Source organism: Pongo pygmaeus, chromosome 3 (genome assembly GCF_028885625.2).
Source record: "Pongo pygmaeus isolate AG05252 chromosome 3, NHGRI_mPonPyg2-v2.0_pri, whole genome shotgun sequence".
Taxonomy (NCBI): domain Eukaryota; kingdom Metazoa; phylum Chordata; class Mammalia; order Primates; family Hominidae; genus Pongo; species Pongo pygmaeus.
Window position 1 is genome coordinate 195,393,336 of NC_072376.2, and position 27,138 is coordinate 195,420,473.

Sequence of the window (27,138 nt, forward strand, 5' to 3'; positions counted from 1 at the left end):
TGCTCCTGTGCCTGGAGATGTCACTCAAGGAGGCTGGAGAGTAGCAAAGATGGCTATCTCCTCCTTCTTCTGGGACCTCTGACCTCAAGGGGCACCAACCTGATGCCAGTAGGATTGCTCCTGTATACGGTGTCTGACAACCCCTGTTGGAGGGTCTCATCCGGTTGGGTGGCATGGGGAGCAGGACCTGTTTAATGAAGCACTTTGTCCCTTGGTGGAGAGAGTGTGTTTTGCTGGAGGGAAACCCACTTATCAGGGCTGCCTGGATTCCTCAGAACTACCAGGAGGCTCTCCTGGTACGCAGAGACTGCTGGCACCCCTCCCCTTAGGGCCTCAGGTCCTGGGAGATCCGAATTCTGTCCCTGAGCCTCTGGCTGGTGTTATTGGAGAGCCTGCAGATAAGCCCCGCCCACTGAGGAAGGATGGGTCAGGGTTAGACCCGACGATGCACTCTGGCCACAGACTGCCACAGCCGGGGTGTTGGGCTGTGGGGACAAGTCTTGGGAGCAAGCCGTCCAGCCTCCCTGGCTCCAGCAGGGGAAAAGCGCAGCCTGGAGCTATAGAAATGGGTGCTGCCCTTTCCCTGCCCAAGGAGGTTTGGTGTTTGGAGTCCTAGTGCTGCCTGCTGCCCCTCCTCCAAGGAGCTTAAATGGCTTAGACCCCAGGCAGCCACAGCTGGTGCTGGTTGCGCCACCCCCTGGGAGTTCGGTTGGCTTAACCAGATTCCAGCTGAGAGGCTGGAAAAAGCTGCACATTCTGCGGTTGGGATGCTAGGCCCCGGTGGCCTGGGTTCGCGAGTAGGATCTTCCTATCCGTGGATTACACAGTTCCGTGGAAAAAGCAGTTTCCCCAGCTGCGTAGGGTGCCCACGCACCGCCTCCCTTGGCTGGGGGGAGGGGGTTCCCCTTTCCCATTGTGGCTCTCAGGTGGGCCGCCACACCACACTGCTCTTCCTTCTCTCCGTGGGTCCCGCCAGCTTTCTAGTCAGTTTTGATGAGTGAACCTGGATACCTTGGTTGCCAGTGAAATATTCACACACTTATTATGGCTTTTTTCCATGAGAGCCTCCAAATGCTTCCAATCGGCCATCTTGGCCCCGCCCCCCAAAAATATTTTAGTCTTGATAAAATACAGCTATTTATACAAGTATAACGAAGCATTACTTTGTTCTTCTCTTCAGTTTAGGACTAGTAAATTGAATTTTATTCTGAAAAAGAAAACAGTCACATTAAGCTTAACAGGCCGTCTGCATGCATACATATATACATATGTACATCCAAGTCTCTACATGAAAATATATTAAAAACTGACAATCGGAAATAGATATATGATTCAGAGAAACTGTCCGAATACATTTGAATAATATTTTATATTTTCATATATATTACATATATAATTATACATATTCCAATATATACAGAAATTTGATTTACAAATAAATAATTGTAATAGATGTGCTATAAAAAGTGCTATAAGTTAAAATAACTCTGATTTTTCAAAGAAAAAATGGGATTAGTATGGATTATGTTCTTGAGTAAAGTCCTGATATCCAATTCTATTTTGAAATGTTCTCTCCCTTCTTTTCTGATACCTTTAGTGGAATAAATAATATTGTGTTTTATACAGCAAGGTATTATGCTTTATAAAATTAATACCTTTTTATAATTCCTATTTTATTTTTAGTGAAAAATATTAGAAGGTTAAAAACAGCAATAAAACCTTAAAAGTTTCCTTAGCAAGGTCCTGTATGTCATGCTAAGAAGTTGAGTCTTCATCACAGAAGTCATTAAATCCCATGAACAAGTTTAGAGTTCATGTGAACTGTTAGATGCATTCTATGCCATCAGCAGTTACCTGGCTTCACCACTCCTTCTCTGGGCTTCTGTGACATCATTCTCTTCAATTTCCCTCTAGCTTCTCAGTTGCATCTTCTCCAGCTGCTTTGCAGAAACTATCCTCTGTATTCAGTCAACATTCTAGATTAAATGTCTACAGTCTCCCAAGAAAATTCCATCCATGCCAGTGGCTACAATTACTAACTATACTTGGATGACTCTCAAATGCGTATCTCCAGCCCTGACCTTTTCTTTGAAGTCCAGCTCCATGTATTCTACTGCACACTTGAAAGTGTCCACTCATATTTCTCTAAAGCCCAAAACTGAACTCATTATATTTCTACTTCAAACCCTGATGCTCCTCCAATTTTCCCTACCTTACTGATGTACACCATCATACTCACAGTTGCACATCCCAGACATTGAGAGTCATTCTTTACACCCCTGTCTCTTTCAGTTCCCATATCCGGGTCCACTTGATTTTATTTCCTATTTATTTCTTATATTCATTCATTTCTCCCTGTATCTCTCCACAACTCTGGTCACCAAAAGTTTCCTAACTGGATTCCCCACATCCAATTTTGCTTCACTCCAGTCCATCATCTGAGCTGTAGCAAATTATAGTTTGATCCTCCCATGCCTACACTTCTTGATGACTTTCCATGTGCTTTAGAAAAAAGGCCAAGATTCTTAATGTAGGATACAATAGTCTGTATAATCCAATCCCTGCCCACCTCGGCAGCTTCATTTCGAGCTAATTTTCCGCTGGCTCCTGCATTCCTATTACTGCTGCATTGCATTTTCCAAAAAGGGTCGCATACTATTTCCAAACCCATGCTCTTTCAGAATCTGGCTACCCTCCATCAAGAGGTGGAGTCTATTCAGCCTTCCTTTGAGCCTGGGCAGGATCATGACTGCTGCAAACGATAGATTAAGGCAGAGGTGATGCTGCGTGACTTTCAAGGATAGGTCATATTTAAAAATATATAGATTCCCCTCTAGCCCCTTGTTTGCGGACACCTATCTGGAGAAATAAACCAGTGTGTTATGGGGAATCACAGACTAAGCCCATTCAAAGAGACTTCATGGAGAGACCTAGATAGAGAAGAACTGAGGCCCCCAACCGACAGCCGGCGTCCACTGCAAACATATGAATGACAAGGTTTCAGATTATTTCAGTCCCCCCCTTCATGTCATCCAATTAAGGCCCCAGAGATCACAGAACAGAGACAAGCAATCTCCACTGTGTCCTGTCTGAGTTATTGGCCCTTAAACTCTGTGAGCATAACAAATGGTTATTTTGCACCATTAAGTCATGAGGTGATTTGTGATCATCATTAGATAGTCAGAACAATTGCCCTGGCCTTTCTAGTCCAGAACTCGCAGAATATTGCCTCCTGCTTTAGCACTTTTCCTCTCCTGGGTTTCCGTACACAAATCTTCACTAATTCCAGGCAGTACTTAATATTTCCTTATCCTTCTGAAATCAGCTCAAATTTCAGCAAATAGCAATATAATTATGGAGCGTAGGAACATTACATTACTAGAAGACCACGCATCCTGAACCAAAGGGATGGACGTAAAGAATGCAGGAATCGTCTGACCTGCCATGGATACCAGGCGTGGCCTCAAAGCATCCTAGAAGCTAAAGCTTTTACTAAAGCCTAGAGAAACAAGAGAGAAAGAAACTCATATTTTGTGGACCATACCCTGCAACACGTGGTGGATAACACATTTTGGATCATTTTAAAGTTTTCTTTAGCAATTTCTCACCTCCTGAGAAACATCCTTGCTCCCTTAGGGTCAATGTCAGAATAACCACAACCAAAACTGCTGCAGCTCTGGGTCTCTCACCATAGTCTGGGGTGGATTGTCACAAGGATCATGAAATGTGGAGGAACTTCATTAGATGAAGGGAATATTGGGAATAACTGTAAGGAAATATAGAAGCACTTCAGTAATTTTTTTCATGACAGGCCTAAAAATATATGTTTTGTTTGAATCTTTTTTTTTTTTTTTTTGTAAATTTTCCTGTAGCAAGCATCCATCATTGTTTTTTAGAGCCTGCTTCACCTTGCACTTTCATGGTATTTTAGTCACCTCAGCCTCTCAAAACAAAACAAAACAAAAACAAAAACAAAAAAACCCTGCCATCAATTTACTTGTCCATAATATCACAGTTCTCCACTTTTCCCCTTGAATGAATGGTGGGCATTCAAAGAAACAAATGGGTGTGTTTAATTCCGAAACTGCATCCCAAGTCTTCCAATCTCAGTCTTGAGCCCAAGACTTTGGCTTGTACCAGGCTGCTGCTGCCACTGAAATGAAGTTTTGGAGTTTTTTCCTGTGTTTTTCAAAATGATGTGTAAGGATTCAATTTATGACTACACTAACACTGGTGTGTTTTTCCTAGCAGATGCAGTAAAGCTTAGAACAATCAAATAAGTGTCCTTTTCCAAACGAGTTCCCTTGGGAGGCCCTTGCCTTATGAATTTATGTTACCTTTGTTCAATGCACATTGCATTCTTCTCTGCCATCAGAGAAGAGCTTCCAGTCACAGAAGAATATCAGTCCCATTACTTTAGATTCACTGAACACTTGTTCTGATTCCAAAATGTTTTTCTTTCCTACACTTGTCCCTTGTTCCCTGAGCACCGCTTACTAATCCAGGCCTCCCTTTCTCCTCTGCTGCTAAAGTCAACAAATCAAGGACTTCTAGGGACCAGCCTGGAACTGAAAGAAACTCCTCTGGGAAGAAAAGCTCTGGGGTTCAGAGAGGGTCTGTGGGATCAGCTTCTACAAGTGACATGGATGTGATTCATGGAACACTCTGAAGCTGACCAGTAGAAGTCAAATTTTGTCTAAATTCATATTTTCATTTGAATAAAGGACATAATCTTTCTCTGTGAGTAAAATACTCTCTATATACTATATAGAGAACTATAGAACTATAATTCTTTATTATGTATAGAATGCTTTATATGCTATATATAATACTTATATATTATAAAGTACTGCAGTATAATACTTTATATTATATATACATATATCTGTGTGTATATACATATATACATATATACACACATATATATACATATATGTATATATATATATAAAGTGTTAAAACTGTTGGTACCCTGAAATTAGTAAAATTGTGAGCTAATGTGCTAACACACTGGGGAGCTACTTACCATTAGCCTTAGCTCTATTAAATAGAGCAAGGTTAGCCTATATATGGTGTCCATTCCTCGACTTATGGTGACATCACTAATCAATCACAAAACCCTTTCCCAAAGCACCTAGACTAGACTTCAGAATCCACGCCATAGCCATCTCAGCCAATCAAAGCTGACTCAAAAAATGAAATTTATTTGCCATTTCAGAAATAGAAGCGAGCCCATTTCCTCTAGAATGTATTATTAAAATTCAGATTTTGTGAGGAAAAGAAGATCCTAGGAGAAAAACAAAAAATCCAGAGACAATGGTAGGGCCCCTCCTATGAGTCTGTCTCAGTGGCACATTAGACTAAATTAGATTTATTAAATTAGCTAATTGTCATGTTGGAAGGCACAGGCGAGCTGATCCTGAGGTGAGAAACAAAACAAATAGGTTGCAGCCGTATGGATGGGGCACTGGGGAAGCATTTAGCCTCACTAAACCTTAGGAAGCTGGTCCTAATGAGGTGTACCAGGGGTGGCAGAGTCTTTGCAGAAGGCTCTGAGCGCAGGAGAGCATGCCCTGGGACCAAAGACTCATCTAGAAAGGATCAACCTTTCCAACTGACATGCAGAGAGATTAGCAAAATGTTTAACTAATGCTAAAGTTCACCAAGCCCAACAAGCCAATCCCTGTTACATTTGCTATAAAAGCAAAGTCTGGAATTAGAGAAAATATTCTTGCAAATAATCAAAATGAGATTTCTAATTTTAAATTAAGGGACACAAGGCCTCTAATAACACATTTACATATGCATTTCCTTTATAGAATATACCCTATTTTCAAAAGTGAATTTAAGGGAAGAATTCCCCTGCTCTACTTCTTCTTTCTACTTTGTCAATACAAGGGGTGTTCGCGGCCATCGTCACTGCCTGAGCGGATGGCAGGATCTGCCTCGGGTACTCCTGTGCGAGCTCAGGGCTCCTCTGGGACCATCACCAGCTGCCTGCCCTGCTCCCACAAAGGCCGTTTAGTTGTCAACAATAACTGAGGATTCAACTATGTCTCACGGCAGCCAGGTGGTGATACAGCTCCTCCAATCCCCTTTTGTCTTGTTCGAATGTTAATATCAGAGATGGAGGAAAGAAAAGTCACATTTAAAAATAGCATCCTGAACATCTTTGCTTTTCTCCGTTTGGACTTCTTACTGGATTTCCTAAAATGGCAGCTATCACTGAGCACAGTCGTTTCCTTTGTGGGTGTCCAAAAACCCCAGTCATTTCATTGTTTTACATTTTTTAATTCATGTTTTTAATTTTTTTTTTTTTTTTTTTTTTTAGACAGGGTCTCACTCTGTCGCCCAGGCTGGAGTGTAGTGGTGCGATCTTGGCTCACTGCAACCTCCACCTCTTGGGTTCAAGTGATTCTCCTGCCTCAGCCTCCTGAGTAGCTGGGATTACAGGCGCGTGCCACCACACCCAGCTAATGTTTGTATTTTTAGTAGAGACAGAGTTTCACCACGTTGGCCAGCCTGGTCTCGAACTCCTGACCTCGTGATCCGCCTGTCTCGGCTGGGATTACAGGCGTGAGCCACTGTGCCTGGCCTGATTTTAAATTTTTAAGGTGACCCTCTTTATCGTACGTTGTCTCTAGTATGTTAGAGAAAACCATCATTAACTTAAAAACATAGGGTTTGTTCTTTAAAAGTCTATTAACATAAACCTAGATATCATTAAGCTTGTATCAATGAAGTTTCATAAATCAGTCTTGACTGATTATTTTGGGAATCTGATGTCATTTTCAGCCACTTAAAATGCCTGAGCGGTTAAAGATTTGTCTCCGATGACTCAACTTAATGTGGGTGTGTTGGGTTTTTTCCTGTTTGAGAGACAGTTCTCCTTCAATGTGTTATTCGTGCAGATGACTGAGATATTGTCTGGAAATGTGCTCTATCGCACGAAACATTGTTAATACCATGTTCCTGTTTGAATTTCTCAAAATGTTGGTGCTACCGTTGAGGTACTTGAGATGATCTCATTCACCATTTCACAAACAGTAAAACTTTTTACCCTATTGACAAAAATATGCTTAATTCTAAACTCTCTCACAGGAACACAGTATTGCTTTCATCTTCTTGTTAGCATGGCAAGTCTTTGTTTTTCGTTATTTTCCTGAGATGGTATTTGTTAAGGCAGGTTTTGCAACTGCTTTGAACCTACCGTCCCCAGTGATGTCTCCTGCTTAGGGTCCTTGAGACTGGTCTGCGTGCATTTTCCCCTTGGCTTCAGCGGGACTTTTGAGAGCAGAGAAATTAGAGGATTGGGTTGTAAATAGAGGGTCTGATAAGATCCACCAGCCAAGTTTATGTCTCACATTCTCTATAGGCAACTTTTACTTGCTTGCCAGAGCATTGGAAATAGGTGATTGGGTCCAAACTATACCCATCATATCTTTAAATAATAGCATCATAAACTAATAACAATTCCTTTACCAATGAATATAGGCCATTAACATATAAAGATGCTTTATTCTTTTTAAAAAATTACCTCGAAGTTTGTTATTAGTATTCACTTTAGATTGTCTTTCCAGAATTGATTGGTTTTATGTAAAAAATAATTATAAAGTAACAATCATTTTCATGTCTCTATAAATGAAACAATTCAAAGTAATTTAAAATGTAAAAAAGAGCACATAATTTGGGCTAGTCAGATTTTCTCTGGATTTTATCAGGAGTTCATTTACCAAAAGTCATAAAATTTGCCAAATACACCCTCACTGTTTGCCTTACAATGGACACATACTCCAAACATAGACAGGACCACGTGCAAAGTTAAGTCTTTTGCTGATTTTAGATACAGACCACAGAGCGACTTAGCTGCCTTTAGCCAATTTCCCTGGTAGCTGGTCCTGCTCCCTGAGGTCCTCTCCCCTTCACCAGAGTGTTCTGTTCCCATCCTCACCCTGCCTTCCTGGTCATGGCTATATACCAGGCCACGCGCTGTGCTTCGCCCTGTCCTGCCAAAATACAGGCATGAGAAATGCAGGAAGTTTGGTGAAGTGTGAACATACAGGTTGGCTGAGAGGCTTGTTTTTTTTCATCTTCTACTCTACCTAGTGAAAATTGGCTTGCTTGTGTGCATAACAAAATGGACTTTTTCCTGGATTGAGTTTTACATTGTCATTAAGATTAAAGTTGTAGTGAAAGAGGAACATCATATTATACTTGTATATAATGTTTAGCCTTTTCTGTTTACAAAGGAGCATATGATTTCCAAGAATCATTTTTTCACAATAAACTCTTTGTTAATGAGTTTAATTGTGTCAACATCACGAAATACAGACACACACACACACGCCCTCCTTACTTAGATAAGAGCCTAGGACCTAAATAAAATAGTCCCATACTATAAAATAATGACGCAGGCTTTTAAAGGAATTTTTCTTGTAGTTCTTACATGCTTTGCATGAGGACCTTGTGAAGGGAGTGATAAAATCCTATAAATTGTCTTAGTATTGATCGGCATAACAGGCTTACATTAGCACCTGAACTGGAACTTCCTATGAGCCCATGAACACATTCAGAGAGATTAACTAAGACAATTTTCTTTTGCTATTTTACAAACTAAAGTCACTTTATAATTTATTGGCAATGTCTTTAGACGGACAGAAAACAGAACAAAGGTCTTAAAGCTACTGAGCAAGGCACGGAGCTTATGATATTATATCCAATGGTAATGCAAACCACAGGAAATTTATGGTGAGGCAGGAAAATACATTACATTATATATTTCCCGAGAGCTGGAAATGATGTTGTGATCATTTGAAAGTTAGGGAACATCTAATTCTGGATGAGTAATTATTTGGTTTGTACAACCAGATAACTTACCGTGTATGACTATCCTAGAAGGGGATGATTCTTTGGGTTTTCAATATTAATTGATTTATGTGGTATGAGACTGAATTGCTGACTTTCTTCTGGTCTGCTTGTAAATTTCTACAAAGAAGATCCTTCGCCTTCTGTCCTCTACAGCCATCCACTCTGATTAGCCAATGCTGCAGTCTCACAAATGTGTGGGATTTTATTTTCTTAACTAAACTACTTGCCTAACTCAGAGATGTAAGCTCAATGGAAGAAGAAAAAAAAATTGACTGAGTTGTAATCATTTGGAGTGTTTGAAATAATTTGAATGGATGGGGATTATTTGCTTCAGAAAGCCTTTGTCTAACAGTATTCCTAGGAGCTAGGAAAACCAGCATTCCAATCTCAAACTCTGACATTTTTTGACAAGTTGCTTTAGTTCCCAGCATCATTCTGACCTTTGTATAATGAGAATAATAATATTTATCTAGCTTAGATTAAATCTTCCATCATATTGTTGGGAATATTTCACTTTGATAAAGTGGTCTTTCCTTTCAGATTCCTTACATGCTTTACAAATAAAATTGATTTAACAGTTTGCTATTGCATAGATGTAGAAGCCAAGACACAGAGAAATCATATTTCACTGCATATTTTGAGATTTAATAATAGCTAATATTTGCTGAGTGGTTACCTAGTGCCAGACATGGTACATAACCTCATTTGATTCTACAGTAACCCTGCAAGGATTGTACTCCTACTTTCATAGTAAAGAAAACAGTGGCTTTAAAAGACTAAGGGAGTTTCCCAGAATCATCCAATGAGTAGGGGGCACTGTCCAGACCACAGTGCAAGCATCTACTACCCCCAGCATTACCAAAACCAAGACAAGTCAAAGTCGTATCTCAGCAAGGTGTCCATGAAACAAGGTCCTGGCTTGGCCTCATTTGGATTTCACTGTTCTATTGCCTGGGCTGGTTACCTGGTGAGCAATGACATTTCCCTTTCCATTTCTGAAGCCACTCTCAAAGAGCAACGCTTTAGTGGATATTGTGTCTTTCTTTGGCTACACAGCACCTGATGGCCATACTTCTGATAGCAACCTCACCCTCAATTTGGAAACCCCCAAAGTTTCCTGTGAACTGAATGTGAAAACATCAAGCCCCCTCTGAGTCATGTTGGCTGTTTCCTGCCACCAGCTTGTGGCCTGGTTCTTTGCATCCAGCACCACTGGTCAAAGCTCCCTCTTGTCCTCTGCTCCTCACGACCTACAGTGCAGGAATTACTGAAATGCTGTGGATTAGACATTTTTCCCTTTGCTATATGTGTGATGTCTTCGCTTCTCTAAGGTTTAATGCCAATCCCCTCAATTCAACACAGAGACGAATTCTCCCAGTGTTTTCCACCACAACGTTTTGCTTGTACATATCAGTTCTGTTATGAAAAAATAAAAACCAAAGTAGTACTTAAACATCAAATAGAAACCTCCAAACCAAAGATGACCTGTAGCCTTGACCTCGTTTCTCTTGGAAAAATTAGCGTGGAAAAAGATATTTACTTGGGTTGTTGTTGTTGTTCTTGCTGTTGTTGTTATTGTTGTTGAGACAGGGTCTTGCTCTGTCTCCCAGGCTGAATCTTGGCTCACTACAACCTTAACCTTCCAGGCTTAAGCAATCCTCCCACCTCAGCCTCCCAAGTAGCTGGAACTACAGGCACATGACACCATGTCCAGCTAATTTTTGTACTTTTTTGTAGAGACGAGGTTTCTCCACATTGCCCAGTCTGGTCTCAAATTCCTGAGTTCAGGTCAAGCAATCTGATCTGCCTGCCTCAGCCTCCCAAAGTGCTGGGATTACAGACGTGAGCCACTGTGCCTAGCTGGGTCTTTCTACTTGGTTGTGGAAGACTCAGTCTTCATGGGAGCCAACAGACTGTACTGCTTTGGGAATAGCTTTAACGTATTTGGCTGTGTTTTAAGGGTAATCTGGGGCCAGGTGCTGTGGTTCATGCCTGTAATCACAGCACTTTGGGAGGCTGAGGCGGCCAGATCACTTGAGGTCAGGAGTTCGAGACCAGTCTGGCCAACATGGTGAAACCCCATTTCTACTAAAAAATACAAAAAATTAGCTGGGCGTGGTGGTGGGAGCCTGTAATCTCAGCTACTTGGGAGGCTGAGACAGAAGAATTGCTTGAACCCAGGAGGCGGAGGTTGCAGTGAGCCGAGATCACGCCATTGCACTCCAGCCTGGGGAACAGGGCCAGACTCTGTCTCAAAAAAAAATTTAAAAATAGTTTAAAAAAGTAATCTGGGGGAAAAGGGGAATAGAGAGAGACTGGTTAAAGGATAAAAAAGTTACAACTAGATAGGAGGAATAAGTTGTAGTGCTCTATAGCTCTGTAGGATGACTGTAGTTAACAATAATATACCATTTCACGTAGCTAGAAGGAGGATATTGAATGTTCCCAACACAAAGAAATGAGAAAGATTTGAGATGGTAGATATGCTAATTACCCTGATTTGATCACTATATATTATATATATTGCAACATCTCTATGTACCTGATAAATATATACAACTATTATGTCCATTTAAAAATAAAAAAGAAAAGAAAAGTCATCTTTCAAAGTAAGCATTTTAATGAAATCATATCACTTCTCAACTTAAAATCCTCCAGTGGTTTTCCATCACTCCCAGGACAATAACCAAAAATCATTTTTGCACTCACTCTCGAGGCTTAGCCTACCCATCTCTCCAGCCTCACCTGGCACCACATCCTCCTTGCCAATCAGTCCAGTTTTCTTTCTTATTTTTATTTTATTTTATTATTGCTATTTCTCCCTCTGGATTTTTTTTTTTCAAATTTGCTCTTAGATTCAGGGAGTACATGTGCAGGTTTGTTACATGGGTATATTGTGCAATGCTGAGGCTGGGGCTTCTATTGAACCCATAACCCAAATAGTGAACACAGTATCCCACAGGAACTTTTTCAACCCACTCCAGTGTCTACTATTCCCATCTTTATGTTTATATGTGCCCAATGTTTAGCTCCCACTTATGAGAACATGCTGTATTTGGTTTTCTGTTCCTGCATTAATTCACTTAGGATAATAGCCTCCAGGGGCATCCATGTGGCTGTAAAGGACATACTATTATCCTTTTTTATGGCTGTATAGTATTCCATGTACATATACATTGTATATGTACCACAGTTTCTTTATTCAATCTACTGGGCACCTATGGTGATTCCATGTCTTTGCTACTGTGAATAGTTCCTGCCAGTTTCTGATCACATCACAGCCTCCCATTCTGGGCCTTTGCATATCCTTCCCTCTCCCTCTCCTCTTTCTCACTTCACCTAAATATTTCTACTGATTAGTCATATTTCACTCAATTTCCCCCAGAAAACTTTAAAAGATGCCCAAGATTATAAAAGACCCTCTAGTATATCCTTCCATAGAACATCATTCTTTACCATTAAAGAATTTATCAAAATGTATAACAATATATTTGTCCATTGGTTTAAAGGTCCTCTAGACTTCTTGTCCTGTGAGTGCAAGAATGAAGCTAGCCTTGCATATCACTGTATCCTTTTCATCTAAGAATGTTCTAGAAATTGGTAGTGCCCAATGAATATTTGATGAATAAACAAATAAATGAATAAATTTAAGTGGGAAAATGTAATATCAAAGTGTAAATAATAGTCAATCTTTTACTTTCTCTCTTCAATATGTACTTATTGAAAAAAGCATGTATCACCTTTCTAATCAGAAAAAAACTTCCAGTTATTAAAAGTCAAAAAATAACATATACTGGCGAGGCTGCAGAATATAGGAATCCTTATCCATTGTTAGTGGAAATGTGAACTAGTTCAGCTCCTGTGGAAGGCAGTTTGGAAATTTCTCAAAGAACTAAAAGCAGAGCTACCATTTGACCCAGTAGTTCCATTACTGGGTATATACTCACAGGAAATAGATTGTTCCACCAAATTGTTCTGCACTCGTATGTTTATAGCTACATGTTTGTTTGTTCACAATAACAAAATCATGGAATCAATCTTGCTGCCCATCAATGGTGGATTGGATAAAAAAAAAAATGTGGTACATATACACCATGGAAAGCTATGCAGCCATAAACAGAATGAAATTATGTCCTTCGCAGCAATGTGGATGCAGCAAGAGGCCATTATCCTAAGCGGATTAATGTGAAACAGAAAATCAAGTACTGCATGTTCTCACTTATAAGTGGAAGCATTGGGTACACATGGACACAAAAATGGAAACAATAGACACTGGGGATGTTAAAAGGAGGGAAGTGGGGAAAGAGCTGAAGACCTATGGGGTACTATGTTCACCATTTAGGTGATGCGTTCATTAGGAGACCCAAACCTCAGCATCACACAATATACCCAGGTAACAAACCTGCACATGTATCCCCTGAATCAAAAAAAAAAAACATCCAAAAAGAAAAGAGACATTTACTATCTCGCTAAACACCTAAGTCTAAGAAAGATACCCAGACTCTAAAAATATATTTAGCTTAACAAATTCATATTTTAACATAAATATTCCTGCCATAATTTTCCCAATTTATTTTTTTCTTTTGTATTTTTAAAGTCTAGCTTGCTCACAACGTGTTCCAGAGAGGGAAAAATAGTATATCATTTCCTAGCCATTTCTTAAATACCAAACAACATCATGAAATGTCAGATTTTGGGCTGAAATCAGAAAATAATTTTTAAGCATACTTAAAAACGTATAACAGTAATTATAATCCACCACCCAAACCAGTTTAAAAATTTTAATCACATTTCTGGCCTAAAGTGGATAGGGGCTGAGGAGGGAGAAAAAATGCCTTCCAGCTTATTTTTTTTCAAATATAAAAGCTTGCCCTGAGCAGATGCGTTTTCCACAGTGCTGTCAGCAGCAGACCTAATTGCTTTTCATGTAAATTAAGAATATGTACCTTTGTTTAAGCAGTAATCTAGGTCAAAATGACGGGGTTGGTTTATTTGTTTTAGCTTATGTAGAGCTTTGAAATGGCAGTTAGAGCATGGCATGAAAGTTATTCTTGGCTTCCATTTATTTAAGAAAACGTTCCTCTTTTAAACTTTCTTTTTTCCAAACCTCCACTTACCAATACCAATGATCCACTCCACACATCACGAAGGCATGTAAAAATACTTAACAGCTTTGATATAAGACACTTGGGAGTTTGGGTTGCTGCGATATATTTTTACATCTTTTATATTTGTTAAAGCTTGATGAATCTGAGAATACGTCTAAGAGGGTAAATACTGACTTGAAACCATTTGCTTTTGAGTTGCCTCACTATAATTATCATAGGTTTTTTCCTCTCCTCCTGGAACAGACAAATGTGGGGTATTTTGGTCAAAAAAGATATAAGTACTCTGATTACCAGACAAATTTTGAACATAGATTATATCATAGGGAGGAATTTCTGACCGACCCCTCCTGGTTTATGACAGCAGTGAGCTGAAGTGTACGCCGCTGATCACTGGCCCCCTGCACATGGAAAATTGTATCTCAGCAGGTGCTACCTGGAATCTGGCAAAAAGGTTTGTTCATTTGTTTGCGTGTTTGTTTTAAACACTTCCTGCCAGGGGAGTATTTTGTGAACAATACACCACAAAGGAAGTTTATTTTTAAAGATCAAAGAACAATTTTTCTCATATAATTTGTAGTAGGGTAATACATCATCTGTACCAAAATCCATTATAGCTGTAATCCACTGGTTGTCATACTCTCATAAATATGATGTATTAATAATAAAATAATTTAGAAGAATTCCAGGACCCATGGAAGTCATGGAGTTATATGGATGTAAAATAAAGGCACTTTCTCTTGAGGGGACAAATTCCTTACTGCCATTTTAGTGTCAAGCTATTTCATTCCACTGTAAGAGAACATTGCAATAATGCACTCATGATTATATATTTCAGTTTTTAAATGTGTTGTTGACAATGAAGAAAAATATTGAATGTAAAAATATAGATTTGGGGGAAAAAACAACATTCAAAAGATTAATTATTGGTCAGAAAGAAAATGCAAAATCAAGAATTTGAAGAAAAAAGATTTTTTCTTAAGAAGCTTTATTACCAAAAAACAAAAAGTCATACACTGTTTTGTATTTGTTTTGTTTACAAGAAAGTGAAAATTTTAGAATGTCTACACTAAATACACCCATCCAGCAAAAGTTTAATGATGACGGCCAAGAGGAAGGCCATGAAACAAACACTGGAGCAATTCAAGTCATATTAGAAAAGTGTCAAATATTTACTACCTGTTATGGGGATGGGTAAATCTGGATGGTTGTTTGTTTACATATTTATGTACGCAGTATTTATTTAAATCTGTATTTTTTTTAAAAAATGATTTATGGTATATTTCTTTATACTCAGCCTTCTTTCAAAAACAAGGTAGCTGAATCTTTTTAAAAATGTATTATTTTAATTTATGTGGGTACATAGTAGGTGTATATATTCATGGGATTCTGGAGATGTTTTGATACAGGCATGCAGTGAATGATCATCACATCAAAATGGGGTATCCATCCCCTCAAGCATTTGTGTCTTTGTGTCACAAACAATCCAATTATACGCGTTATTTTAAAATGTACAATTATTATTATAGTCACCCTCTTATGCCATCATGTACTAGGTCTTATTCATTCTTTCTAATGATTTTTTTGTGCCATTAACTATCCCCACCTCCCCCTGACCCATCTACCCCCCTCCCAGCGTCTGGTAACCATCCTTCTACTCTCCATCTCCCTAAGTTCAATCTTTTTGATTTTTAGATCCCACAAAAAAAAAAAGTGAGAACATGCACTGCTTGTGCTTCTGTGCCTGGCTTATTTCACTTAACATAATGACCTCCAGTTCCATCCATGTTGCTGCAAATGACAGGATTTCATTTTTTTTTTTTTTTTTTTTGGAGACGGAGTCTTGCTTTGTTGCCCAGGCTGGAGTGCCGTGGCACGATCTCGGCTCACTGCAATCTCCGCCTCCCGGGTTCACGCCATTCTCCTGCCTCAGCCTCCCGAATAGCTGGGACTACAGGCGCCCGCCACCATGCCCGGCTAATTTTTTGTATTTTTAGTAGAGATGGGGTTTCACTGTGTTAGCCAAGATGGTCTCGATCTCCTGACCTCGTGATCCGCCTGCCTCAGCCTCCCAAAGTGCTGGGATTACAGGCGTGAGCCACCGCGCCTGGCTGGGATTTCATTCTTTTTATGGTTGAGTAGTATTCCATTGTGTGTATGTACCACATCTTCTTTATCAATTCATCTGTTGATGGACACATCAACAGCTTTGGAAGGCTGCTTCCAAACCTTGGCTATTGTGAACAGTGCTGTACATAAAAAATATGGGAGTGCAGGTATCTCTTTGATATACTGATTTCTTTTCTTTTGGGTATATACCCAGCAGTGGAATTTTATAGTTTTCATATGGTAGCTCCATTTTTAATTTTTTGAGGAAATTCCAAACTGTTCTCCGTAATAATTGTACTAATTTACATTCCCACCAACAGTTTACAAGGGTTCCCTTTTCTCCACATTCTTGCCAGTATTTGTTATTGCCTGTCTTTTGGATATGAGCCATTTTTTGCTGGAGTAAAATGATATCTCATTTTAGTTTTGATTTGCATTTCTCTGATGATCAGTGAAGTTGAGCACCTTTTCATAGGCCTGATTGTCATTCTAAGTCTTCTTTTTTTATTTGTTTTATTATACTTTAACTTCTAGGGTACATGTGCACAATGTGCAGGTTTGTTACACATGTATACATGTGCCATGTCCGTTTGCTGCACCCATCAACTGCCATTTACATTAGGTATTTCTCCTAATGCTATCCCTCTCCCAGTCCCCCACCTCCTGACAGGCCCCGGTGTATAATATTCCCCGCCCTGTGTCCATGTGTTCTCATTGTTCAACTCCCGCCTATGAGTGAGAACATGTGGTGTTTGGTTTTCTGTCCTTGTGACAGTTTACTGAGAATGTGGTTTCCAGCTTCATCCATGTCCCTGCAAAGGACATGAACTCATCCTTTTTTATGGCTGCATAGTGCTCCATGGTATATATGTGCCACATTTTCTTAATCCAGTCTATCATTGATGGACATTTGGGTTGGTGCCATTTGTAAGTCTTCCTTTGAGAAATGTCTATTCAAATATTTTGCCCATTTTTAATTGGATTGTTAGATTTTTTTCTATATAGTTGTTTGAGCTCCTTATATATTCTGATTATTAATTCCTTGTCAGATGAGTAGTTTACTAATATATTCTCCCATTCTGTGGGTTGTCTCTTCACTTTATTGATAGTTTCCTTTGCTGTACAATAGCTTTTTAACTTGATGTGATCCCATTTATGTTTTTGCTTTGGTTGCCTGTGCTCGTGGGGTATTACTCAAGAAATAATTTGCCCAGACCAATGTCCTATAGAGTTTCCCCAGTGTTTTCTTGTAGTAGTTTCATAGTTTGAGGTCTTACATTATGTCTTTAATCCATTTTTATTTGATTTTTGTATATGGTGAGAGAGAGGGATCAAGTTTCATTCTTCTGCATATGGATAGCCAGTTTTCCCAGCACTATTTATTGAGGAGAGAATCTTTTCCCCAATATATGTTTTTGACACCTTGGTTGAAAATGGTTTACTGGAGGTGTGTGGATTTCTTTCTGAGTTCTTTACTCTGTTCCATTTGATCAATGTGTCTGTTTTTATGCCAGTACCATGCTGTTTTGGTTACTATAACTCTGCAGTATAATTTGAAGTCAGGTAATGTAATTCCTTCAGTTTTATTCTTTTTGCTTAGGATAGCTTTGGCTCTTCTGGGTCTTTTGTGATTCCATATAAATTTTAGGATTGTTTTTTCTATTTCTGTGAAAAATGTCATTATTTTGATAGGGATTGCATTGAATCTATAGATTGCTTTGGGTAGGGTGGACATTTTAACAATACTGATTCTTCCAATCCATGGTGGAAGAATTTTTTTGGTTCCCTCTTCAATTTCTTTCATCAGCATTTTATAGTTTTCATTATAGAGATCTTCTTAGGTATTTAATTTTATTGATGGCTATTGTAAATGGGATTACTTTAATTTTATTGATGGCTATTGTAAATGGGATTATTTTTTTGATTTCCCTTCAGATTGCTCACCATTGGCATACAGAAATGCTACTGATTTTTGTATGTTGATTTTGTATCCTGCAACTTAACTGGATTTGTTTATCAGTTCTAATAGTTTTTTATGGAGTCTTTAGGTTTTTCCAAATATAAAATCATATCATCTGCAAACAAGGATAATTTGACTTCTTCCTTTCCAATTTGAATGCCCTTTTTTTTCCTCTTGTCTGATTGCTCTAGCTAGGATTTTCAGTACTATATGGAATAACAGTGATGAAAATGGGCATCCTTGTTCCATTCTAGATCTTAGAGGAAAGGCTTTCCTTTTTTTTCTATTCAGTATAATACTCGCTGTGGGTGTGTCATATATGGCTTTTATTATGTATGTTCCTTCTGTCCCCAGTTTCTTTAGGGTTCTTATCATGAAGGGATGTCAAATTTCATCAAATGCTTTTTAAGCATCAGTTGAAATAATCATTTTTTTGTCCTTCATTTTGTCAATATGATGTATCACAATGATTGATTTGCGTATGCCGAGACATCCTTGCATCACAGAGATAAATCCCACTTGTTCAGAATGAATAATCTTTTTAATTTATTGTTGAATTCAGTTTGCTAGTATTTCTGGTGATGATTTTTGCATCAATATTCATCAGAGATATTGGCCTGTAGTTGGGTTTGTTTGTTTGTTTGATGTGGTTTTGTCTTGTTTTGATATCAGGTTAATAATTGCCCTGTAGAATTCGTTAGGAAGCATTGTCTACTCCTTTACTTTTTGGAAGAGTTTGAATAGGATTGATATTACTTCTTCTTTAAATGTTTGGTAGAATTCAGCAGTGAAGCTATTAGGTCCTGGGCTTTTCTTTACTGGAAGACTTTTTATCATGGCTTTGATCTCATTACTTGTTATTGGTTTGTTCCAGTTTTGGATTTCTTCATGGTTAAATCTTGGTAGGTTGTATGTGTCTAAGAATTTGTCCATTTCTTCTAGATGTTCCAGTTTATTGGCATATACTTGCTCATAGTAGCACTAATGATACTTTGAATTTCTGTGAAATCAATTGTAATGTCTCCTTTTTCATCTCTGCTTTTATTTATTTGGACCTTCTCTGTTTTTCTTAGTCTGGATAAAGGCTTGTCAATTTTGCTTAACTTTTCAAAAAACCAACTTGTTGTTTCATTATCTTGTGTATTGTTTTCTTCACTTCAATCTCATTTATTATTTATTTTCTTCTATTAATTTGGGGTTTGGCTTACTCTTGCTTTTCTAATTCACTAAGATGCATCACTGGGTTGTTTATTTGCAGTTTTTCTTCTTTTTTGATGTAGGCACTTATAACTCCGAATTTCCTCTTAGTACTGCTTTTGCTGTATCTCACTGGTTTTGGTATGTTGTGTTTCCGCTATCATTTGTTTCAAGAAATTTTCCAGTTTTCTTCTTAATTTCTTCATTGACCCACTGGTCATTCAGGAGCATGTTGTTTAATTTGCTTGTATTTTATGTTTTCTGAAATTCCTCTTGTTATTGATTTCTAGTTTTATTCCATGTGTTCGGAGAAGATGCTTGATATTGTTTCAATTTTTTAAATATTTTAAGAAGACTTGTTTTCTGACTTAACATGTGGTCTATTCATGAGAATGATCCATGTGCTGAGGATAAGAATGTGTATCCTGCAATCATTGGATGAAATGTTCTATAAATATCTGTTAGGTCCATTTAGTCTATAGTGCAGATGAAGTACTGTATTAGTCGATTTTCACATTGCTGTAAATAAATACCTGAGACTGGGCAATTTATAAGAAAAGCACTTTAATTGGCTCACAATTCTGTAGTATGTACAAGAAGCAAACGTCTGGCATCAGCTTCTGCAGAAACCTCAGGAAGCTTACAATCATGGCAGCAGGCGATGTGGGAATTTGCACATCACATGGCAAAAGCAGGATCAAGAGAACAAGCAGGAGAGGTACTAAACCATTCATGAGATCATGGGGTTCTCATGAATGGTTGAACATTTCCCCCTCTTGCTCCATGATCCAATCACCTCTCACCAGGCCCCCACCTCCAACACTGGGAATTACATTTCAATACCAGATTTGGGCAAGGACACACATCCAAACTATATCAAGTCCAATGTTTCCTTTTTGATTTTCAGTTTGGAACATCTGTCAGTGCTGAAAGCGGAGTATTGAAGTCTCCAGCTATTATTGTATTGGGGCCTATCTCTCTCTTTAGCTCTATCAATATTTGCTTTATGTATGTGGGTCATCCAATGTTGGGTGCATATATATTTAAAATTGTTATATCCTCTTGCTGAATTGACCCCTTTATCATTATATACTGATTTTCTTTGTCTTCTTATACTTTTTGTCTTGAAATCTATTTTGTCTGATATAAGGGTAGTTGAATCTTTATGTAACTGATTTATAAAACAAACTGGTGCTTTATTAATATGACTAGGAGATGCACATGAAACATTGTAAAAGTCTTTGTATTATCCTTATATTCATATGAAGAATTGTAAAAATAAAATAAATTGAAATTGAATATGTTTAATTTTTTAAAATTAGTATCAAACTAACAAAACTTCAAATATAAGTAGTAGAAAATTAGTTGGATCATTCACAATATCCAACAACTGCTAACATTCTTTATATCGAATAAATATTCAGGTTGGAGAGAGTTAGTTAACATGTTTCACATATAACTTAAGTCTTCATTTTTTGGCAAAAAGCACCTTCTACATGCATCTCTCTCCCTTTTTTTTTTTTTTTTTTTTGTCTGTTGTCCTATGTTCAATCAATGCATCTTTGTTGTTGTTGTTGTATTTTACTTCAATTTACAGGATACATGTGCAGGATGTGCAGGTTTGTTACATAGGTAAACATGTGCCATAGTGGTTTCCTGCACCTATCAACCCATTACCTAGGTATTTAGCCCAGCATGCATTAGCTATTTTTCCCAATGCTCTCCCTCCCCCCACCCCACCCCATGACAGGCCCCAGTGTTTGTTGTTCCCCTCCCTGTGTTCATGTGTTCTCATTGTTCAGCTCCCACTTATAAGTGAGAATATGCAGTGTTTGGTTTTCTGTCCCTGCATTGGTTTGCTGAGGATAATGGCTTCCAGCTCCATCCATGTCCTGCAAAGGACATGATGTTGTTCCTTTTCATGACTCCATAGTATTCCACGGTGTATATGTAAAACATTCTCTTTATCCAGTCTATCACTGATGGACATTTGGGTGGATTCCATGTTTTTGCTATTGGGAATAGTGCTGCAGTGAACATACCTGTGCATGTATCTTTATAATAGAATGATTTATGTTTCTTTAAGTATATACCCAATAATTGAATTGCTGGGTCAAGTGGTATTTCTGGTTCTAGGTCTTTGAGGAATAGTCACACTGTCTTCCACAATGGTTGAACTACTTTACATTCCCACCGACAGTGTAAAAGCATCTGTTGTTTCCTGACTTTTTAATAATTGCCATCCTGACTAGGTGAGATGGTATCTCATTGTGGTTTTGATATGCATTACTCTAATGATCAGTGATGCTGAGCGTTTTTTTCATATGCTTATTGGGCACAAAAATATGTGTTCTTTTGATAATTGTTCATGTCTTTTGCCCATGTTTTAATGGGGTTCTTTGGTTTTTCTTGTAAATTTGTTTAAATTCCTTGTAAATTCTGGGAATTAGACCTTTGTCAGGTGGATATGCAAAAATTTTCTCCCACTCTGTAGGTTTTCTGTTTGCTCTGATGATAGTTTCTTTTGCTGTGCAGAAGCTCTTTAGTTTAATTAGATTGCATTTGTCAATTCTTGCTTTTGTTGCAATTGCCTTTGACATTTATGTCATGAAATCTTTGCCTATGCCTATGTCCTGAATGGTATTTCCTAGGTTTTCTTCTAGGATTTTTATAGTTTTGGGTTTTACATTTAAGTCTTTAATCCATCTTGAGTTAATTTTTCTATAAGGTGTAAGGAAGGGGTCCAGTTTTGATTTTCTGCATATGGCTACGCAGTTCTCTCAGCACCATTTATTAAATAGGGAATTCTTTCTCCATTATTTGTTTTTATCAGGTTTGTCGAAAATCAGGTGGTTGTAGACATGTGGCCCTATTTCTGAGTTCTCTTTTCTGTTCCTTTGGTCTATGTGTCTGTTTTTGTACCAGCACCATGCTGTTTTGGTTACTGTAGCCTTGTAGTGTAGTTTGAAGTCAGGGGCATGATGCCTCCACCTTTGTTCTTTTTGCTTAAGATTGTCTCGGCTGTATGGGGTCTTTTTAGTTTCCACATGAATTTTAAAGCAGTTTTTCTAATTCTGTGAAGAATGTCAATGGTAGTTTGATTGGAATAGTATTGAATTTATAAATTGCTTTGGGCAGTGTGGCCGTTTTCATGATATTGATTCTTCAATCCGTGAGAATGGAATGTTTTTCCAGTTGTGTGTTTCCTCTCTGATTTCCTTGAGCCGTGTTTTATAGTTCTCCTTGAACAGGTCCTTCACCTCTCTTGTTAGCTGTATTCCTAGGTATTTTATTCTCTTTGTAGCAATTGTGAATAGGAATTCATTTATAATTTGGCTCTGTGCTCGTATATTGGTGGTGTGTAGGAATGCTTGTGATTTTTGCACATTGATTTTGTATCCTGAGACTTTGCTAAAGTTGCTTATCAGCTTAAGAAGTTTTTGGGCTCAGATGATGGGGTTTTCTAGATATAGGATCATGTCATCTGCAGACAGACAGAGTTTGACTTCCTCTCTTCCTATCTGAATACCCTTTATTTTTTCTCTTGCTTGATTGCCCTAGCAAGAACTTCCAATACTATGTTGAATAGGAGTGGTGAGAGAGGGTATCCTTGTCTTGTCCCAGTTTTCAAGTGGAATGCTTCCAGCTTTTGCCCATTCAGTATGATATTGGCTGTAGTTTTGTCATAAATGGCTCTCGCTATTTGGAGGTATGTTACTTCAATACCTAGTTTATTGAGTTTTTAATATGAAGGGATGTTGAATTTTATCAAAGGCTTTTTCTACATTTATTGAGATAATCATGTGGTTTTTGACTTTAGTTCTGTTTAGATGATGAATTACATTTATTGATTTGCATACGTTGAACCATCCTTTCATCTGGGGATGAAGCCAACTTGATCGTGGTGGATAAGCTTTTTGAGGTGCTGCTGGATTTGGTTTGCCAGTATTTTATTGAGGACTTTTGCATCGATGTTCATCAGGGATACTGGCCTGAAGTTTTTGTTGTTGTTGATGTATCTCTGTCAGGTTTTGGTATCAGAATGATGCTGGCCTCATAAAATGCATTTAGGAAGGAGTCTCTCTTTTTCAATTGTTTGGAATACTTTTAGAGGAAATGGCACCAGCTCCTATTTGTACCTCTGGTAGAATTCAGTTGTAAATCCAACTGGTCCTGGATTTTTATGGTTAATAGACTATTTATTACTGCCTCAATTGGATAACTTGTTATTGGTCTATTCAGGGATTCAACTTCTCCCTGATTCTGTCTTGGGAGGTGTATGTGTCCATGAATTTGTCTGTTTCTTCTAGATTTTCTAGTTTATTTGCATAGAGATGTTTATGGTATTCTCTGATGGTTATATTTCTGTGGGGTCAGTGATGATGTCCCCTTTATCATTTTTTATTGTGTCTGAGTCTTCACTCTTTTCTTCTTTATTAGTCTAGCTAGAGTTCTATCTATTTTATTAATTTTTTCCAAAAAAAAGTCCAGGATTTGTTGATTTTTGAAGGTTTTTTTGTGTGTGTCTGTCTCCTTTAGTTCCACTCTAATCTTGATCATTTCTTGTCTTCTGCTAGCTTCGGGGTTTGTTTGTTCTTGGTTCTCTAGGTCTTTTAGTTTTGATGTTTGGGTGTTGATTTGAGATCTTTCTAGCTTTTTGATGTGGACATTTAGTGCTATAAATTTCCCTCTTTCTACTTCTTTAGCTGCATCCCAGAGATTCTAGTGTGTTGTCTCTTTGTTCTCATTGGTTTCAAAGAACTTCTTGATTTCTGCCTTAATTTTGCTATTTACCCAGGAGCCATTCAGGAGCAAGTTGTTCACTTTCCATATAGTTGTGTGGTTTTGAGTGAGTTTCTTAATCTTGAGTTCTAATTTGATTGTGCTGTGATCTGAGACACTGTTATGATTTCAGTTCTTTTGCATTTGCTGAGGAGCGTTTGACATCCAATTATGTGATAGATTTTAGGGTGTCATTTGGCACTGAGGAGAATGCATATTTTGTTGTTTTTCAAGGGAGAGTTCTGTAGATATCTATCAGGTCCACTTGTTCCAGAGCTGAGTTCAAGTCCTGAATATCTTTGTTAATTTTCTGTCTCAATGATCTGTGTAATATTGACAGTGGGGTGCTAAAGTCTCCCACTATTATTGTGCGGGAGTCTGTATCTCTTTGTATGTCTCTAAGAACCTGTTTTATGAAGCTGGGTGCTTTTTTATTAGGTGCATATGTATTTAGGATAGTTAGCTCTTTTTGTTGCATTGAACCTTTTACCATTACGTAATGCCCTTCTTTGTCTTTTTTGATCTTTGTTGGTTTAAAGTCCATTTTGCCAAAGACTAGGATTGCAGCACCTACATTTTTCTGCTCTTCATTTGCTTGGTAAATTTTCCTCTATCCCTTTATTTTAAGCCTTTATGTGTCTTTGCCTGTGAGATGGATGTATTAGTGTGTTCTCACACTGCTAATAAAGACACACCCAAGATTGGGTAATTTTTTAAAGGAAAGAGGTCAAATGCACTCACAGTTCCACATGGCTGGGGAAGACTCACAAGTGGTGGAAGGCAAAGGAGAAGCCAAGGCATGTCGTACATGGCAGCAAGGCAATCACACAAGGGAACTTCCATTTATAAAACCATCAGATCTCATGAGACTTACTCACTATAACAAGAACAGCCTGGGGGAGGCCACTCCCATGATTCGATTATCTCTACCTGGCTCCACCCTTAACACACAGCGATTATTACAATTTAAAGTGAGATTTGGGTGGGGACACAGCCAAACTATATCAATAGGTCTCTTGACTACAGCACACTAATGGGTCTTGGCTGTATCCAGCTTGCCATTCTGTGTCTTTTACTTGGGGCATTTAGCCCATTTGCATTTAAGGTTAATATTGTTATGTATGAATTTGATCCTGTCATGATGATGCTAGCTGGTTATTTTGCAGATTTGTTGATGTAGTTGCTTCATAGTATGTCATTGGTCTGTGTACTTCAGTGTATTTTTTTAGTGGCTGGTAAGTTTTTCCTTTCCATATTTAGTGCTTCCTTTAGGAGCTCTTGTAAGGCAGGCCTGGTGGTGCTGAATTCCCTCAGCATTTGGTTGTCTGGAAAGGTTTTATTTCTCCTTTGCTTACGAAGCTTAGTTTGGCCAGATATGAAATTTTGGGTTGGAAATTATTTTCTTTAAGAATGTTGAATATTGGCCCCCAATATCTTCTGGCTTGTAGGGTTTCTGCTGAAAGGTCCACTGTTAGTCTAATGGGCTTTCCTTTGTAGGTGACCTGAACTTTCTTTCTGGCTCCCCTTAACATTTTTTCCTTCATTGCAACCTTGGAGAATCTGAGGATTATGTGTCCTGGGGTTGACCTTCTCATGGAATATCTTATTGGGATTCTCTGGATTTCCTGAGTTCAATGTTGGCCTGTCTTGTTAGGTTGGGGAAGTTCTCCTGGGTGATATCCTGAAGTGTGTTTTCCAACTTGGTTCCATTCTCCCCATCTCTTTCAGGTACCCCAATCAGTCATAGGTTCAGTCTTTTACATAGTCTCATGGTTCTTGGGGGTTTTGTTCGTTCCTCTTCCAAATGCATCTTTTAACATTGTGAGATATTCTAAACAGTCATTTTGTAAGGTCTCAAATCCCACCATACCTGAAGGTTTGTTTCTATCAGAAATAATTCAAAGTTTGATTTGTTATTTAAATGATTTTTGTCTTACATGTTGAGTCCAAAGTTTAAATTTCATCACTGCTGCTTGACGTGCCAGTGAAAGCATGGCAACACAGTTTAAATCAGCAAATTGAGCTTGCTATTAAAAATACCAGCAGGATAAACAAATTCGATCAGTGAAATTGAGAAGTATTTAAGTAATGTTATTGTAATCAGTACAATTAATAGCATTTTTTGGTTTCACTTGCCATTTTAATTGTAGCATTTATCTTCAGAACAAGCAACAAACTTTAGTTTTTGTAACATTAGAATTTATGAAAACATGAATTCTGGAACTCACTACCAATAGAATTAACAAAACTCTAAAAATTCTGCCTGTTTGACATGCATATGACATTATCTATTGGCTAGTGTCATTAATCTCACTTCCTAAATTTCACTTGAGTCTTTTTAATGTGGAGGTTTTAGATGCTCACAGGCAACTGCTGTATCAGCAGTTCTCTTGCTGCTGCTGTGGCTGTTGAAAGAGTTCCCACTAAGCTTTCCGTCCTTTTTCAATCACTTTTCCAAACTGCAGTCAGAATAATACTCTCAAAATACAAACATGATGACGATGTCTCCTGCTTAAATCCCTCCAAAGGTTTGCATTGTTCTCAGGATGAAAATCAAAATCCTAATACGCCCCACCACACTCTGCTTAGTTCAGTCCCTTTGACACCCAACCTCCTGCTACACCACCAAGTCGATGGCTCTGAGCCCCAAAACTGGCCTTCTCTCACCTCCTCAAACTCACCATTCTCCCTTCTATCACGGGGTCTTGTGCAGGCTCTCCCTTCCTTCTGGAAGATTCTCCATCCCAGCATCTCACTCTTGCTCCATCCAACCTAGATAAATCCCAACTTCCAGATCTGTTAGAAATGCCACTTCCTCAAGGAGCCTTCACTGGGTCCCTTGGTCTTCCTGTGCTGTGGTCCTACAGCACGTAGTTGTTGTATGTTACAACTGCATCTGTGTGTGATCATCTGATTTTTTTTTCTCAAGATGGAGTCTTGCTCTAGGCTGGAGTGCAATGCGTGATCTCTGCTCACTGCAACCTCCACCTCCCAGGTTCAAGTGATTCTCCTGCCTCAGCCTCCCAAGTAGCTGGGATTACAGGCGCCCACCACCATGCCCGGCTAATTTTTGTATTTTTAGTAGAGACAGGGTTTCACCATGTTGGCCAGGCTGGT

At 38.5% G+C, this 27,138-nt stretch overlaps 1 long non-coding RNA gene across 1 annotated transcript in view; it reads right to left on the reverse strand.

Annotated features, from left to right (window-relative positions):
* Positions 1-1,625: 1,625 nt before the first annotated feature.
* LOC134739488 (uncharacterized) overlaps positions 1,626-27,138 on the reverse strand; it is an 89,586-nt gene continuing 64,073 nt past the window's right edge. Inside the window, exons 3-4 of the long non-coding RNA XR_010126182.1 lie at positions 3,609-3,766; positions 1,626-1,958 (exon numbers count right to left, since the gene is read on the reverse strand). This is a non-coding gene — a long non-coding RNA (uncharacterized LOC134739488). The remainder of the gene's footprint in view (positions 1,959-3,608; positions 3,767-27,138) is intronic.